The sequence below is a fragment of the Hetaerina americana genome, unplaced genomic scaffold, assembly GCF_022747635.1.
Source record: "Hetaerina americana unplaced genomic scaffold, ioHetAmer1.1.p SCAF_3, whole genome shotgun sequence".
Taxonomy (NCBI): Eukaryota; Metazoa; Arthropoda; class Insecta; order Odonata; family Calopterygidae; genus Hetaerina; species Hetaerina americana.
This window is the reverse complement of record NW_027286874.1, coordinates 26,676,301-26,692,662: the sequence shown is the minus strand read 5'-3', so window position 1 is coordinate 26,692,662 and position 16,362 is coordinate 26,676,301.

The following is a 16,362-nucleotide window of genomic DNA, read 5'->3' as shown; positions in this document are numbered from 1 at the left end:
ACCGTGCTGATTTTTCATGAATAACTCCTGATTATGGAGGATCAAGATCGAACTAGCAATTATATGTTCCATAACCTAGCATCAAAAAGATGTGAGGGAAAAAGGTCTGTAATTGCGTGGTTCCTCCATGTCTCCGTTTTTCAATACTGGTGTTACGCCAGCCGTTTTCCAATCTCTGGGAACCTTGTGATCTACCAGCGACTTCTTAAATTTATAATATGGGTATTAATGTAAGTAAGAGTAAGCATATACATTTTTAAAAAAATTGCAGAAAAGGAAATTTACACCCTCTTTGGAGAAAAAATTCCATGTAGTAGTCATTGCAAATATTTAGTCATCTACTTAACTAGGGATCTTGGGTGAGGAGTCCAAGTAGATAATTTGAATCGGAAGTTATTTAAAGTATTGCATTGGGTAATGAGAAATTTAAAAGGAAGTAGCGTAGCCACAAAAGAAAAAAGCATATGAGGTATCTCTATCCTAGAATACTCGTCCATAGTATGGGATCCATATGAGGTGGGACATATTAAAAATATAGAAAAAGTTCAAAGACAGGCAGCAAGATGTGAACTCGGAAGGTACAAAAGAACAGATAGTGTCACAGAAATGTTAGATGTACTGAAATGGGAGAGTTTGAAAAATAGAAGATAAAAGAGTAGGTTAGGCGCGATATATACGAGGGTCATCCGGAAAGTAGTACCCGTTCGTGCCGCATGAAGTGCTGACGACGCGAGTAGCCGCTGGACGAGGTCAGATAGCTTCAGTGGTGGCTTGTCTGCCTTCTCTGAGCCAAGTTGCGTGACGCTAGCATTGCCTGTGTTGTTTCTGTGATTGTTTACAATGTTTAAAAAAATTGAGAACGCCGCCAGTTGTGAAGTGAGGGCAGTGATTAAATTCCTCAATGCAAGAAACGTTCGCCCATGTGATATTCATCGCCAATTAAAGGAGGTGTATGGAGACAATGTAATGGACGAGTCGTCTGTTCGGCGGTGGTGTCGCAACTTCAACATGGGGAGGGGGAACACACACGACGATGAGCGTTCGGGGAGACCGTCTGTCATTACAGACCAACTGGTGAGCTCAGTTGACGAATTCGTGAGGAACGATCGGCGCGTCACAATTGATGACATCTGTGAGCATTTTCCCAATGTTTCTCGAACAATTGTTCATGAAATTGTTAAACACCATCTGCATTATGCAAAAATTTGTGCGAGATGGGTCCCTCGCGTATCTCAATGAGCTGGCGGCGAAGGACTATGCAGCAGGAATACAGAAACTTGTCACACGTTATGACAAATGCCTTAATTTGCTTGGAGATTATGTTGAGAAGTAGTTTAAAGTATCCTCTTTCAAATAAATTTTTTTATGTTTGTTAATATTTACTTTTGTGTCTTTATTTCACGAACGGGTACTACTTTCCGGATGACCCTCGTAGAATTGTTAAAAAGGACGAAGCGTGGGAAGATTTATGGAAAGAGATAAAAAAGCCTAACTTTAAGGGAAAAAACGACCATAGTTTCAAAATAAAAATAAGAACGCAAACACAAATTAAAAAACCCCACTCTTTTTTAAATAGAACTATTGTTGATTGGAACCAGCTGCCTGGAGGTTTGTTAGAGCCCTTTCCATCCAATTTTAGAAGTTTTAAGAATAAATGTAAAGCAGCCACTAGTTGGTAAACTTCATTTTAGTTATGAAAATATTGTTTGTATGTGATGTGGACGGCATTTTGTGTGTGATGTGGAAGTGTCATTGTATGCAAGAATATTTTGTCTCTTATCTTTTCTAGTGCGTGTATGTACGTATTTTTCGTTGTAAGAGTGATTATTGACCAAACTTGACCGTTGCCACCAGGAAAATTTCCTAATTGCAACGTCATTCTTAGATAATAAATAATTATTTATAGATATGGCGCAATTTTTGAAGCTAGATCCTTAAATATAAAAGTTGTTATTTCATCGGGCCCAGAGCAATTATAAGGCTTAATATTTCTAGGCATTATATTCTATTATATGATATTAAAATTTTTTGCATCGGCTGACTGACATCATTTGGTAAGCTATGGAAGCAATCGGTGAGAGATATTGGTGAAGACGGTTTGGAAGAAGGAAAATAATGAGTTAGCCTTTTCCCAACTGCTGAATACTCTTTTGCCCATGTCATTTTTGAGCGAATGAACAGTTGACTTATTTCCCTGAATTTCTCAAACGTATTACCATAATGCTTTTGGATTCTCTTTCAAGTTTTCCGCCAACCTTTTCCTTTTGAATCCGCTTAACGCTTTCCGAAATTCATTCCTGGCATTCGCCCTAGATATCTTGTAATCATAAGGGATCTCATTCTTTTTGTCACTAGAGATATCATCCCGAATATTTGTCATCTTGGCGTGACATAGCCTTTGACGTCACAATGGCTTTCTAACATCCGCGTTATATAATCTAGGTTCCGTGTTATCTTTTATTAATTTACTGGGAACGAACTTGTTGACTGCTGAGCGCGTGATCTCAAGGAAGTGATTCCACGTATCCTCCATATTTCGGTGATTACTATCTTTCTTAAAACATACAAATTGATTCTGTAGCACGCACTTTAGGCAATTGTCGTCCCCTTTTTTAAACAAGTAAATTCTCCTTTTAAGCTTCTTATTTGGGACCCCATGACGCGAAAACTTAACATTTACTGCCCTGCGGTTACTAATTTTTTAATAGTTTCTATAGTTAAGACTTTTTCGGGAATATTCGTTGCCAACAAATCAAGAATATTATCGCCCTTAGTTGGTGAAGTGACAAGTTAATGCAATGAGTTCAACGTAAAACAATTCAATTTTTAGCGATTCGCAGATATATTTGTCTTTACCCCCGTTTTAAAACTATATCCTCCCCTCAATAGATGGGACATTGAAATCTCCACCGATTATAACATCGCGACCATTGTGTTAGGGTAAGATATCTTTGATTTGCTGATCTAATTCTAGTATTGAATTATCTCTGTCAACTGGCGGTCTGTAAAATGCGCATGCATAAAATCTTTTGGATTGACGAGTTTTGATTGAGCACCAAACACTTTCCAAACCATTACCCGGAATTACCTCAAACCTGCTTACACAAGAATTTTTCACTGCAATAAAGGCACCGCCCCCGATTCGATTTGTTCTGTCATTTCTGTATATGGAAAAGGGCTTCGGGAAATTATACACTGATAATTCACATTCATTGCCCACTACCCCTTCTCACGCCACCGCACCCTACTCTGATGGCCCTATTAATACTGCAGTTCCTTCACCGAGTAGGAGTGATAGTACACCCGTCTATGGCACGCATTCATTGTCCTCCTACATAAAGAATTACATGCCAATGTAAAATTAGCTTTAAATCTCCTATTTTTACATTTCCAAAAATAATATTTCTTCTTTTTATGTAAATTGAGACTTAAATAATTACAAAGAAATAATAATTTTTCCTTTTTATTGCAAATTAAGCAATAATTAAATATGCACCTACTCCATGCAACAAAAAGTTATCTTTATACAAGTTCTCAACGCAATAGTGGTGGCTGCGCAGACTTCAGGAACAAACTCGGATATTATCTGTTTAGAAACTTTGAAATTATACACGAGGCTTGTATATGAGTATCCCTTTGCGAGGAAACGGAGTGTGTCTGCAACCCGGTTGGTGGCAGAAACTGCAACCCTAAAATTCATCACCTTTTTCGAAATACGTGGTCCGACCATTTATAGAAGAAATTCAAAATCGACTGGACTCATACGAACAAAATTTCTGAATCCCATTTCATCCTCCAATCTAAGTGACAAGAAGATTGTGCCCCTACTTATTCTGATCCTTGAAAAACCACGCATCCACCAACGCGGTAGCTTCTTGTCAGCCTCTTTTTTATTCCGTAGAGTGATGTACTACTTCAATACCTGAAAGCGCCACCTCGTTCAACATGGCTCAGATTCAAACTAGATGCGCACACGGTTTCCAGGGCGACAATGTTGTGGGGCAAACAGTCTACGACATGAATCAGAGCGTCTGCGACAAAAGAGTCCGATCAAAGAATCCTAGTGCGTACTAGCTTTAAAGGAAACTTTATTACGCTTTATGAAAGCACAGCTAAAACTGTTAAAAAATTACTCTCCATGGCATTGTAGAATACCTAGCTTGTATAAAAAAGTATTTTGAAAAGGTTCGGAATAATAGAATTATTTCAGATACTGCTTCAATGCCTCAAAATTTTTTTAAGTACATGCCTTGAGTGTCAACACACTTTTGCTAGCGGTTTTCCACCACTCGAAAGCTCCCTTTAAGGCGGATTCTGGAAGGTTCTTCAGGGTACGCGTGCAAGCTTCTTTGACAGCACTTAGGGTCCCATGATGGTGTCCTTTGAGGTAGAATTTCCCTCTCTGGAATAGGAAATAGTCTACTGGTGAAAATTTTGAACTGGAACTAGCTGGAAAAGGATTTTTTGCATCGTCAAATGTTCACTGATAATGGTGTGCTCTGTCATTTCATCAATGTCAATAAGATCTGCAATTATGCGCACACCTAACCAATGGCGAATTCAGCACTTCACGCACACCTCAGGAAAGAGTTATTGCCGATACTTTTTATAGACACCTCGTAGAATCACCAGAGTGCCTTGATAGTACAAATCAGATTTTACTAAGTCTACATTTCTTCATATCCTCTAATTTTGTCTGCCTAATGAATATAGTACGTGGACGTACTTAAGGGGTGAATCAGTTTAACGTCAAATGATCTCTTGGAAACAATAAGAGAAGGATGAATGGTTCATAAGAGCTTAAGTCCATGCCTCCATTGGTATATGCTAATGTTAAAGGAAATAAATAAAAATAAAAGGAATTCGGAAGGAATAAAATGACTATCTGAAAACAATAATAACAAATCTGGAAATTGATAATGCTTAGGATGCCCGGAATAGGACGGAACCAATATTAAGCCTTCCAACGGATACTGCAACCCTCGTCTGTTCCCCTAATGCCTATATAGCAAATCGACCTCATACTCTATAGTTCTTCAGAAACGGAAGATATAAAATGTTACTCCTGTTTATTAGGGTATAAAATAAATTATCCTAGTTGTAACTTGCTAACATTCTTGCCCAGTAAAATTCTTGAACACTTTGTCGCCAGTTACGATACAATATCCGTTGCAGTCACGTTCTTATATCTAGAAACCTGTTGGTTTGAGGAAATTCAAGCAATATGCATTGTATATTCATTTATAATATGAATAGTTCGTCTTGATGAACCTAGTAACTGTGAAACTGTGTTTCCAAATAGATAGCGTATACGAACAGGCTGTGTGTTATTTCTCGTTTATTAGATATAACGTTGAAGATAGTATGCTGGATACATTTTAGTAAATAGGGATTTATAAATTGGGCGAAATAACGGCCGGTTAAAAAAAATAGCTCTGGAAAAATGAACCTTTGACAATTGCTAAAAGTGAGTCGATAACGATTCTAGTGGGCTCAAGAAATGCACGAGTCATCAATGTTCAATTGAACCTTCGTTCAATGAATCAATACCTGCATTTCACCGCAGTCTTTAATGCTCAACACAACACGCAAACTTCACACCTAAGCAGGGCATACTACAGTGAACAGAAATTGAGAAAGCATGGAGAAATACATTCAATTTCTCGCTATTTATTTTAATTTTCGTTTTTTCTTTTTGCCACTTCAGACCATAGCAGAGTAATGTTGTAGCACTAACATATTAATGTGCATATTCCTCCTTCAGAATGTTTCTTCGCCATTCGTAGTTAGTTCTTTTCTCTCCGACCCAAGCCCTTTCGTCGATTTGTTGAGAAACCGATTAATGCCAATGAATATACATTCCGATTTACTAATCTTTGTTGTTGATACAAGTACAGTATACGAGTTTTTTGCATAGCAGAAAACGTTATTAGTAATTATCGAGTTTTCATATACACTAGAAGTTACAATGCATAGTACGAGTTTTTGCGAAGAAAAAACTCTCCGTGATTGCTTCTCTTTCGCCGTTAATATTTTACGCGTGTACTTCAGGCTCTGTTATCGCTTACATTTCTTCCTTACTAGTAATATCTACATACCTCCAGAGTTCTTGATTGATGCAAAACTTTGCTATAACCCACTTTTCGTATGCGTAATTGTATTTTGTAAATCTACATTAAATTCTTCTCCACATCCTAATTCTGGCATCCTGGTAATCTAACTACGGGCATAAAGTTTAACATAGACGGAATTATTCAATTTGCCAGCGATTACTAGTATTTTGAGGTATCTTTTAGGCTCTGCGATGACCTGATATCTCGGTGCTATAAATTTATCCTCATGTGTAGCATGTTACATGTCTCGTTGATCATGTCAAGTGAGTACATTTGTGTAAAATATTTGAAAAAAATATCATAAATACTACCGAAAAAAAAGTTTTCAATCCATAAAAACAAATTTATTTTGAATAATCAAGTTTTTGATATTTTGCACAATTTTACAGACTACTTTACGTTCACTTCCTGAGAATTCCATTTACTCAAAACATCTCTCTGTGAATGTCTTCCATTGGAAGCCAACGTGGCAAGTTTTGCTAGAGACGTAGGGGAAGAGTACATGAGAAAGGGTAGTAGGGAATAGGTCGTCGATGCTCATTGTACGATGAGAGCCTCAAAGGGAAACAGTAAAACGGCATAGGGTTTAGAATAACGGGATGGAGGAGAGAAGTTGGCTGTCCTAGCAGCACTGCGTGCGGTCTAGTGTGAGATTAAGGACATCGCTTTGTTTGTGTGTCGCTGCACAAAGGGGTGGAACGGAGGTGAATGTCAAGGGGGTTGTTGTTTGCGGGGTTGTAGGAGATTCGGGGAGGCAAGAGGTAGCTCTGGGAGGAGGCTCTGGAAACGATGGTCCCGATTGATTGAAGAATGGTCGAGCAGACATGTAAAAGGGGTGGCCGGATGAGTTGACGCTCCCTGCTTCAGAAGGGGGTTGTATTTTCTACTGGGGCATGAACGAGTTGTTTGGGGTTTCACGATAAGATTGTCTCCATTTTCCCCTTTCAAAGCTAGAACTGAGGGTCCATGTAATGGATTTCAGAATCACGCGGAAAATTGGGATGCCGGTATCATTATCGCCAAGTCAAGATATTCGTTGATTGTACCACCATTGCTATCGAATATTTGCTTACTTACAAACAAGGTGAATTAAATCTACTGAGATAATGTCAAGTTTTGGTCCCGTTAGATACAGTGATTCTTATCATCAGTCACAAAGCATAAGCTGCTATGTCGATCGGTGGGAATATTTTGCGATTATATAAACCTCCCGGACACACACATGCAGGTGTGTGTTCGGGAGTATTACAAAAATTATGTCACATACTTTTAAATTTATAATAATATAGGACGCATTTGTTTGAAATTTGGAAAACTCCATGAGGACTAAAATTATAATGATAAAAGTATTATTGTTCTCATTAATGAAATAGTACATTAGATCATTACAATAGGTACCTGATAACAGTCCCTGATGTTTTTAATAAAATGTATTTCATAATATTGTGTTAACGCGTGATACGAAAAATCCATAGAGAAACACAAATGTGGAGCTATATATGGAAGGGTATCGTTTTGGCTGATTAATTCATTTTTGGATCCGTTGCCGTAAAGACAAGATTAAGACATCACAGATAAGAAAAAGTAGCTATTTAACATCGGATTCATATATTTAACTGATCATTACAAATATTTTCAGAAGTGTGATTCTGTATCATGATGATTTGGTTCAAACTTTAAGGTTTAAAAGCTATTCATTGATAAGACATTATTCAGTATCATTTAAGAATTTTTGCTATATGAATTTAAAAGGTTTTGTTTATTCCTAAATTAGAATTATTAAACTACGCTTCACGAGTGAAACCTCTATAACTTATTAAAAATAAACCCTGCTGATATTTTAAATGCATTCAAATTTCCCTTGAAATTAAATAACTCACATGGGGGCTTACAGTGAAATTTTAATTATCATATCCTCTTTCATCCAAACCAACTGTTGGTCCCCCGCATTGCATTTTAATTCAGTCGTTTGCAAACGAAATTGAATCACTGCCCGAAATGCATTCATTCAATTTAGGTGCTATGGTGTGAATTGAGTGACCCATCGGAAGCATCAGTGAAGATAGATTTATATGTTTCTGAGGGAGATGTCCCGATAAGCCCGACAGTGAATTGTGAATGCCGGAAATATTCGGTGGGAAGCGGGGCTGCGGTGGGGTTGGTGCCTAAATATTCACGTATTCTCCCTCCTGCCACTCCCAACATCCCCCCACACCCTCTCCTCCTCCCATCTCCCACCCCTAGGCTACATTACGCCTTCTTGGTCCAATGGTATCCAAACCGATCCACTCCCCTCTGTGGGTACGCACCCCTCCCTATCTTAACCCCACTCCCCGGGACCCCGTCAGCTCTTCAACCCCCCTGACCCGCTATCTCTCCCTCTCTATCCACTATCCCCCCCGCGTGTGCCAAGCATTGCCTTTTAATCAACCTTATTGGGCCATTTCAATATTCCGCCACTTCCTTCTTCCCTCCTCTCATTGCCCTCCCCACCCATTCTCCCGTACCCCCTAATGCCTTCATCTGCTCCTTCTCTCATTCCTATTCGGGAGGGGATGGGTTTGCCCCCTCTCCCTCCTCCCCCTCTGCGCCTTCATCACAGTGTACCCATGCGATTGATAATGAACCAAAACTCCCCCTCGCAAATGGGCCGGTGGGCCGAGAGGGGAGGGCAGGAGGGTGACGGAGGTGGCCGTTTTTCGAGGAGGGAAGCCGGGTCGGCCGGGGGGATGGGACGCAGGGCGTGGGGGTGGGAGGAGGGTGAGGGTGGAGCGGATATTGCTCGGAAGCGAGGATTGAAGGGGGATATATAGGGAGGGAGGAGTAAACGTGCTTTGGAGCCGTTATGGGGGAGGAGTCGAGGCGAGGGGAAGCTGGTTAGGCAAAAAGTGAAGAGGTGGGGGGGGAGTTTGATGGATAAATTGTCGAGTGTGTGTGTGTCTGTGTGTGTTTGTGTGGGAGGGCACGGGAGGTGGGTGCCATGAGTGAAGTGAAAGGGAGGTTGGGTGAGCAATGGATGGAAAGTGGACAGGGGGGGAGGGATGAGAAGAGCGGGGGAAGGGAAGGCAATGGGGTTTGGAAGAGTGGAAAGATGAAAAGGGAGTACAAACATGCGCCCCGTGCACATATCTCGCGATGCCTCACGGTTTTACTCCTCTCTCGCTCGGTGTCAGATGGGAGGATAAAAGAAAGCTATAAATAAACTTCCAACTCTGTCCGGGGATTAAATGCTCGAGTCCTCAAACGCTGTTTGCAAAGTCATCCCGATTCGGGACACAAAGAAGGGAAGTAATGCATACGAAACAAGCGCATGAGAGCAGTAATAAACGCAAAGAGTGGCATTGTGCTATCAATCTCTTCGTACCTATAGGGCTCACCATATTCATTTTGGAAAGGGGAGGGGAGGAGAAAACAGAGGGAGAGAGAGAAGAAAGCGCCGAAAAGGGTGAGAAGGGACCGGCATGTTTAATGAAATATTCTCATCATTGGTAAATTTTATGCGAGGCCTAGGGGAATCGCAAATAGGGTCTGGTGGCATGAGGAGAAAATGCGTGTGGCATTAGGTGGTTGGCCGCAAGTGCATGTTAACTAGGGTGTCGTACATTTGCAGATTAACAATAATTGTGTGATATTATTCATCGTAACTTTCATCAAACGAATCATTAAATTACATATGGTTTGTCATAATGTTTTTCTGTAATCATTATTTTTTAATTAATTGTAGTTAAATACCATATTTCTAGTACCATTGGAGTAGGGTGATTTGTATTTTATTAATAAATCAAACATCTGTGAAACAATTTTCGATTCTTAGCCACTACGTTTACATAATGTTTTCTACAAGTAATTTTAATTTATTTAGAATACAGGGAATAGCATCTATTCTTCTCTATCACAGGTTATTAATCCGAGGATCAGTTTTTCGCGGCTCCCCAAACCACACCAATCTCTGTCAGTCTCTCTGTTCCTGCATAGCTCCTTGGTGCGTTCCTTTCCATTCCCTGCGCCTCGTAGTTTATTCATGGACTCTGTAACGGCTACCTAATATTCTTCCTTCAATTATGATCTTATTAAGTTATCCTTCCCAAAGATAGGCCAAATTATATTTATCCATAATCTATATATATATATATGGCCATAAATGCTAATTAATGGCGCAAACCTTTCCATTTATAGTTGGGGTATATCCATTGCAACCTCTAGATTTGGTTGCATCATACGTATTAAGGTACAGCATTCTTGAAGGGCAACATGAAATATTTTCACGAGGGCCTTATAACCCTGAAACAGTCTTTACAGAAAAATTTAACCGATGACAGTCTTTATCACTTTTCTCGTCAATACATTTGATGAGATACAATTTTATTTTATTTTAATGCTTATTTTCACCAATTAATTGCCTTCACTTTAGCTGTAGCTTTGTCTTCTTCGGTTCTTAGCTATCCATTTTCTGATTGTGTCTACTAATCTAATATTTGTTTGCGTTCCTATGTTGTCCTATAAATCTGTATACAAGATTTGATGTTCTTTTTTCCATCATTTTCGTATCCTCGCTCTTGTTTTCAATTGGCAAGCGATTGGTAGTGTATCATCATTATGTTTTTCTGTCTTTTTTTCACAAATTTAGTGTATCGACTCCGCGAAAGAAAGGATGCTTAAAGATACCAGGTTTGTAGATGCGAAGGATGCGTCTTGCTAGCAGAAGAACTTGATTTGATTCCTGAGTTGGGAGTAATTAGACTTTTCTCACGTTTACACTATCAAAAGACATTTTTGTGCCTGTGTAAAACGGTCAAAATAGAGTAAGATTTATGATTGAATTGATGTGATATTTCGTTTTTAATATAAGCTAGTTGCGGTATTCCATAAATCAGGCTGTTTGAGATAGTGTGGGTTTATGTTGATTAAATATTACGGTTTTTTAAATTTTAATCACAACTTGAAATTTGTTTCATTACCAGGTATTCATTTATAGGTGGTAGGTATTCATTCATTCCAGGTATTCAATAATTCATTAGCCATTATGCATGGGAAATATGCTTGAGGTGGCTTACCGCTACCTTCCTCAACATCGTTTTTGGCGTGGTATCTCTACTTAAATGGTCAATCCACTGAAGTCGGAAGCTTTCGTAGCTACTTTTCTGCTGAAAAGACGCTGCGGGGTATCCTTCCTCAATCCTTTGACCTAACTGCCATTGGTGACCCTAACATGAGTAAATACCATCGCACCTCGGTCAAGTACAAATTTTATTTTCGTGATACCCATTGTCAAAAGATGGTGCTTTCTCAATTCTGTACATTTCCATATATTTGTGTTTGACGCATGTATACGTTTCATGGCAATCCTCTACTATTAATTTTACATGCGCCGGTGTTTTCTTTTCCACTGTAAATAACAGGTTTTTGTTAAGTATTTGGTATACTTCATATCTGTGGACAAAATGATTTGACAATCCAAAATATTTGTTAATTTAATTATCATAATATAATATACTATCATAAAAAATAAAACTTAATCATTCCTGTATTTTTGATTCGAAAAGCAAAATTCATTGAACATTTCGAAAATTCTAATAAACTGCAGGAGATGCCGCGGCAGTAACTTTGAATGGAGTCATCCGCTAAATGTGCATTACAGTGATACAATTTCAGAGTATCAAAATCATTCGCCTTGACTGGGATCCCAGACAAGGCGAATGATTTTTACACTCTTAATTTATTTCATTGATTGCAAAATCATAGGAGCCTTCCCATTATTGCATTATGCATATGGACACGTATGAATGAATCTATACCTGTGTTTATGTACATGTTAACAGAAGTTTTGAAAATATGTATAAGTTTGTATCAATGCAAAAAAAGGATGGTGTCCTCGACTCCTCATACGCCCCAGCAATGGTTCACGGATTATGATGTATGTATATGGACATGTAACATCACCACTACCCATGGAAACGATTGATATATCGCGACAAAAATAAAATTGCTCGAATTTCGGACCTCATTCGCCAAGTCGTTAGGGTCATATTTCTGCATTCATGCATCTTTATCTCCTCGCGGGATTTTTTTAACCATAGCTTCCTGTTAGTCTATGTTTATCAATAAATACATGTATGTGAAACTTTCGGTGTGTACTGTGATTGGGACTGTGTAGTCCCTTCTTCCACCTAACCCCACCTTAGGGGTTAGTCGGGAGAAGGGACTACACAGTCTCTATCTCGCTCCAATGTGGACACTTTATTATTATTATTACATAATTTTCAAGTTAATTCAATATGTTAAATTTAAAATATTCTCACTGATTAATGATACTAATACTTTTCCATACCATTCCTCCAAATTTCAGTTACCGAGTTTATCCTTGTAATGCTAACACCGTGAGTTGATCCGCATTCAGAACACAAGCGTAACCCACCACGGTAGTAAGTACTTCCCCACCTACATTCGCCCCATCTCCACATTCTCTTTCTTTCAACCCCTCCCCACCCGCGCATTCCGTTCCCTTTTCTAATTCCCCCCTTCATTCAGTCGCCTTTGACCGTTCCTTTTGTCCATTCTTGCCACGCCTCGATATCCCACTCCCCTCCTCGCCCTCCTGCCTTTCCTTGTGTCCCCCACGCCCTTTTGAACTCCCTCCATCCAAACCTAATCCGAACAAAAGCAGTGATCAGATGGCGGGATGTCGCCGGAGAGGTCTTCCCTGTAGAAGTGGTTGCGGAAGGGTGGAGGGAGAAGGGAGTGGAGGAGAGGAGAGCGGGGGAGGAACGGTCAGGAAACGCAGATGGCGGAAGGAGGGGGAGAAGGAGCATGAGGGGAGGGTGGGCGGGAAGGGGGTGGAAGGAGGATTCGGGAAAAGTCGATGGCAAGGGAGTGTTACGGTCAAACTACTTTTTTTCTCTTCTCCTCACCCCACCTCCCCCCTTGCCAGCCAGGACGCTCCATCGGTCCCTCTGATCCCTTTCCCGCCCTCCGACTGACCAACCTGGCCCCATTCCCCCCACCTTCCTCTTCCCTGATACCCTCCCCCGCAGCCCCTTTCTCATCACCCTTCTCCCCCTTTCTCGTGTCTCTCTCTCCACCCTTTCGGAGCATCCGCATCCTCCTCCGCCCTCTTTCTCACCCCGCCCATCGCTTGGCCGAACCCAATCGCACCAGCAAGTCCCTCCCCCTCCCCCGCACGACCCGCGTCCTCCCCCCCGCGGCTTCCACCTCTCGCCCTCCTCCCCCAATCCATATAACACATCTCTCCGCCGCCATCCCTTCCTCCCTTGCCCCCGCGAGAGCGGGCGACTCCCGTCCCTCTATCTCAGACCAGTGCACGCGGTGTTCCAATATGGCGTCCGCCGATATCGAAGGGATAAAAGGAGAGAGGATATTGGGGGATGGAGGCCAGGAGGGAGAAGAGAGGGAGATGGGGATAAGGGTGAGAAGGGGAAGGAAAGGGGGGTAAGAAGGGGGTTGAACGTATGTGGAGAGAAGGACGAGGATTCAACCTTTAACAATATGTTATTGGATCAGCGGGGTCTTGCTGACTCTTCCTATGCGATTCCTCCCTGCCCCCTTATCCATGACCGTGACGGCCATGCCTTATCCTCTTCCTCTTCCCCAATTTTTTTCCGCTTCCCCACCCATTTCTTTCGTTTCCTTTCCAATGCTGGTTCTGCCATTTCGTTACGCTTTAATGGTTCTCATTTTATGACCTTTCTTTGTAATATTTATCTGTTAAGACAGACTTTTTTATGGATTTACTTTTCACCGCTTTTCCGTTCGACCCCTACGATTGATATTTGGATACTTTTCCGTTTTTTTACAAAATTGAATCCTAGTTTATCGTATCAGTTCTAAGACAGTTGAAAATTTATTTTGCGCCTACGAATCTTACAGTCGTACAAACCAAGTAGGTTCAATTGCTTTAGGTAATTCTTCGCGAAATGTACGATTAACTAGTTGAATTATTGGATCAATTTTTGGGGTAACCTTAGATAATAATTGAGAGCAAAAACGGAGAAACCAGTAATGCTGGAGTGTAGTAATCTGAGATTTAAAAAATAATATCCATTTCCATACCTCTCATTATTTGATGCATTTTCTTTAATGTCTCGATTTTACCTGTTATCTATTTAGTTGCGAGTAGCATTTTTTTGACGTGAATTAAAAATAAGACGTAGATGATTAAAAATTAATTAATTGTTGATATCAGCTTTTTTAAATGGTAATTATACCCTTTAATATACCCAGCATCATATCTCTGTTAATCTTGGTTGCTCCCTGTGTAACATATGTTTACAGAATCTTCATGATTTTCATTTATAGTGAAAGGAAAGTATCCAATTTTTTCTATCTTCTCAATGTGTAGTTACGTAATTCATACGGTTTTGTCTTGCAAGGTTGTATTATATTAATTATTTTTGGCTCTGGAATGGTGTTCTATCCATGTGATCACGTTCTCCATACTTGCAGCGGGGGTCGTGTCCCTCCATGACTCCCTCACCCCCTTCTCCCTCTGCCTCCTTTAATGTTCTTTGGTCCCCGTCATCGGAGTTCGCTCCGTGGACTGCTTGCGACCGTGCGTGGGAACAAACGCGTTCGTCGTCACGATCGATGCCTCAGGATGGCCATTGGAATTCGCGCGGAATCCAATTTATCTTCTTCCTTTCTCCACCTCCCGTGCTCCCCGTCACCCTCTCACTCTTTGCGGCCCTCCTCATAGATTCACCCTCCCCCAATCCCTCGTCCCCGTCGCCGACCCCCGCGTCACGGGATTTGTTTCCCTCCTCCGTTCGTGTCTTCCGCTCTGCCACCTTATACTCCGCCTTCCCCTCTCCACTCTCGCTTGTCTCCGTAAAATACTCCTTCACACTTAAGTCAATCCGACTCCCTTTTTACACCTTCTGACCACCGCGACGGGGATCCTAAAAATTCTTATTCCAAGCACGAAGACTCGATGGCATACGCGTGTACCTACTTCATAATACCTTTTCTATTCATCCTTCCTAAATCGTAATACTCTAATTAAAAGTATTCTGGCGTATTAAATATTTAAGGATTACTCAAGACCCATCAACTTACTCCTAGACAAAAAAAGCCAGAACCATTCATCCCCAAGGTTGTTTTGATGGTTGTGGATAAAGCCGATACCATGCTTGGTTCTATGATGTTTGTGAAATTAAAATATTAGAGGTTGAGATGGTGCCATTTCGATCATGCTCCCAGAAATCACTCAGCTGGGGTTATTTTGTGCATGTACAATCCGCATCACGCGAATTTGTGAATCTAAAATTCTCTCGTAAAGAGACTTAAAATATTTAGCAAACGCGACCGCGTTGCTGTTACTGAAATCTATTCAGCTCAAAAACTGCAGACCCTTTCTTCTACCTTTATCAATATTATTTCTTCCTTCCACATGTCTCTAAGTTCGACATCACTCCTTCCTGTAAAGCATTGAAAAAGAAAGAGCATACGAGTCAAAGCTATCGAATTGACATATTTTTTCTTACAGTATTATTTATTAGGTTTATTCCTTGTACTATTGAGTAGTTTGAATATATTTTTTCCTAATTATTTCTAATAACGTAAAACTGTAATCTGTTTATCGATTTTTATATTGATATTGAAAATCTACTTCAATTTTTCTAACTTGCAAAGAAACTTCTCCGAATAATTTATTTGTTTCACTGATTCCTTTATAAAATATCAATAGTAGTTTTGTAGCAAACATACCTTTTTCCAAATAAATGAATAAATTTTTGAACATATGATAAAATATTCAGTTTGAATAGCAATGCAAACGTAATTACATATCAAATATTCAAGTGGTGTTATCTAAATTGTATTATGCACATTGCTATCACTATGGAACTAATCAATGCCACCAGTAATGAAAAAAGGAGAATTTATCAAAATTTTATCGAAAAACTAAACTCTTGCTAAATGATTTTTTTCTACTTCCAAATTATTTTAAGATCATTTAAGTTGGAAAATTATGCTACCAAATGCTTTAAAGTAAATTGTTTTGTTGAAAATAATTTGCGTTTTTAATTGAAAAATACTCCCCGTCGAGGTAAATATAGCAAATGAAATTTTAACTTATTGAGTTAAATGCTTAATAAACGCACATCCATAACACTTCCGAAAGCGTAATCGGTACCCTTAATATTTTCAATCTAGTGGTGCCGTTATTTCTACGTTCTAAAGTAATTAATTGATTACGGGAATCGGAGCTATAGTTTTCCTGAAATAAAAATGCATA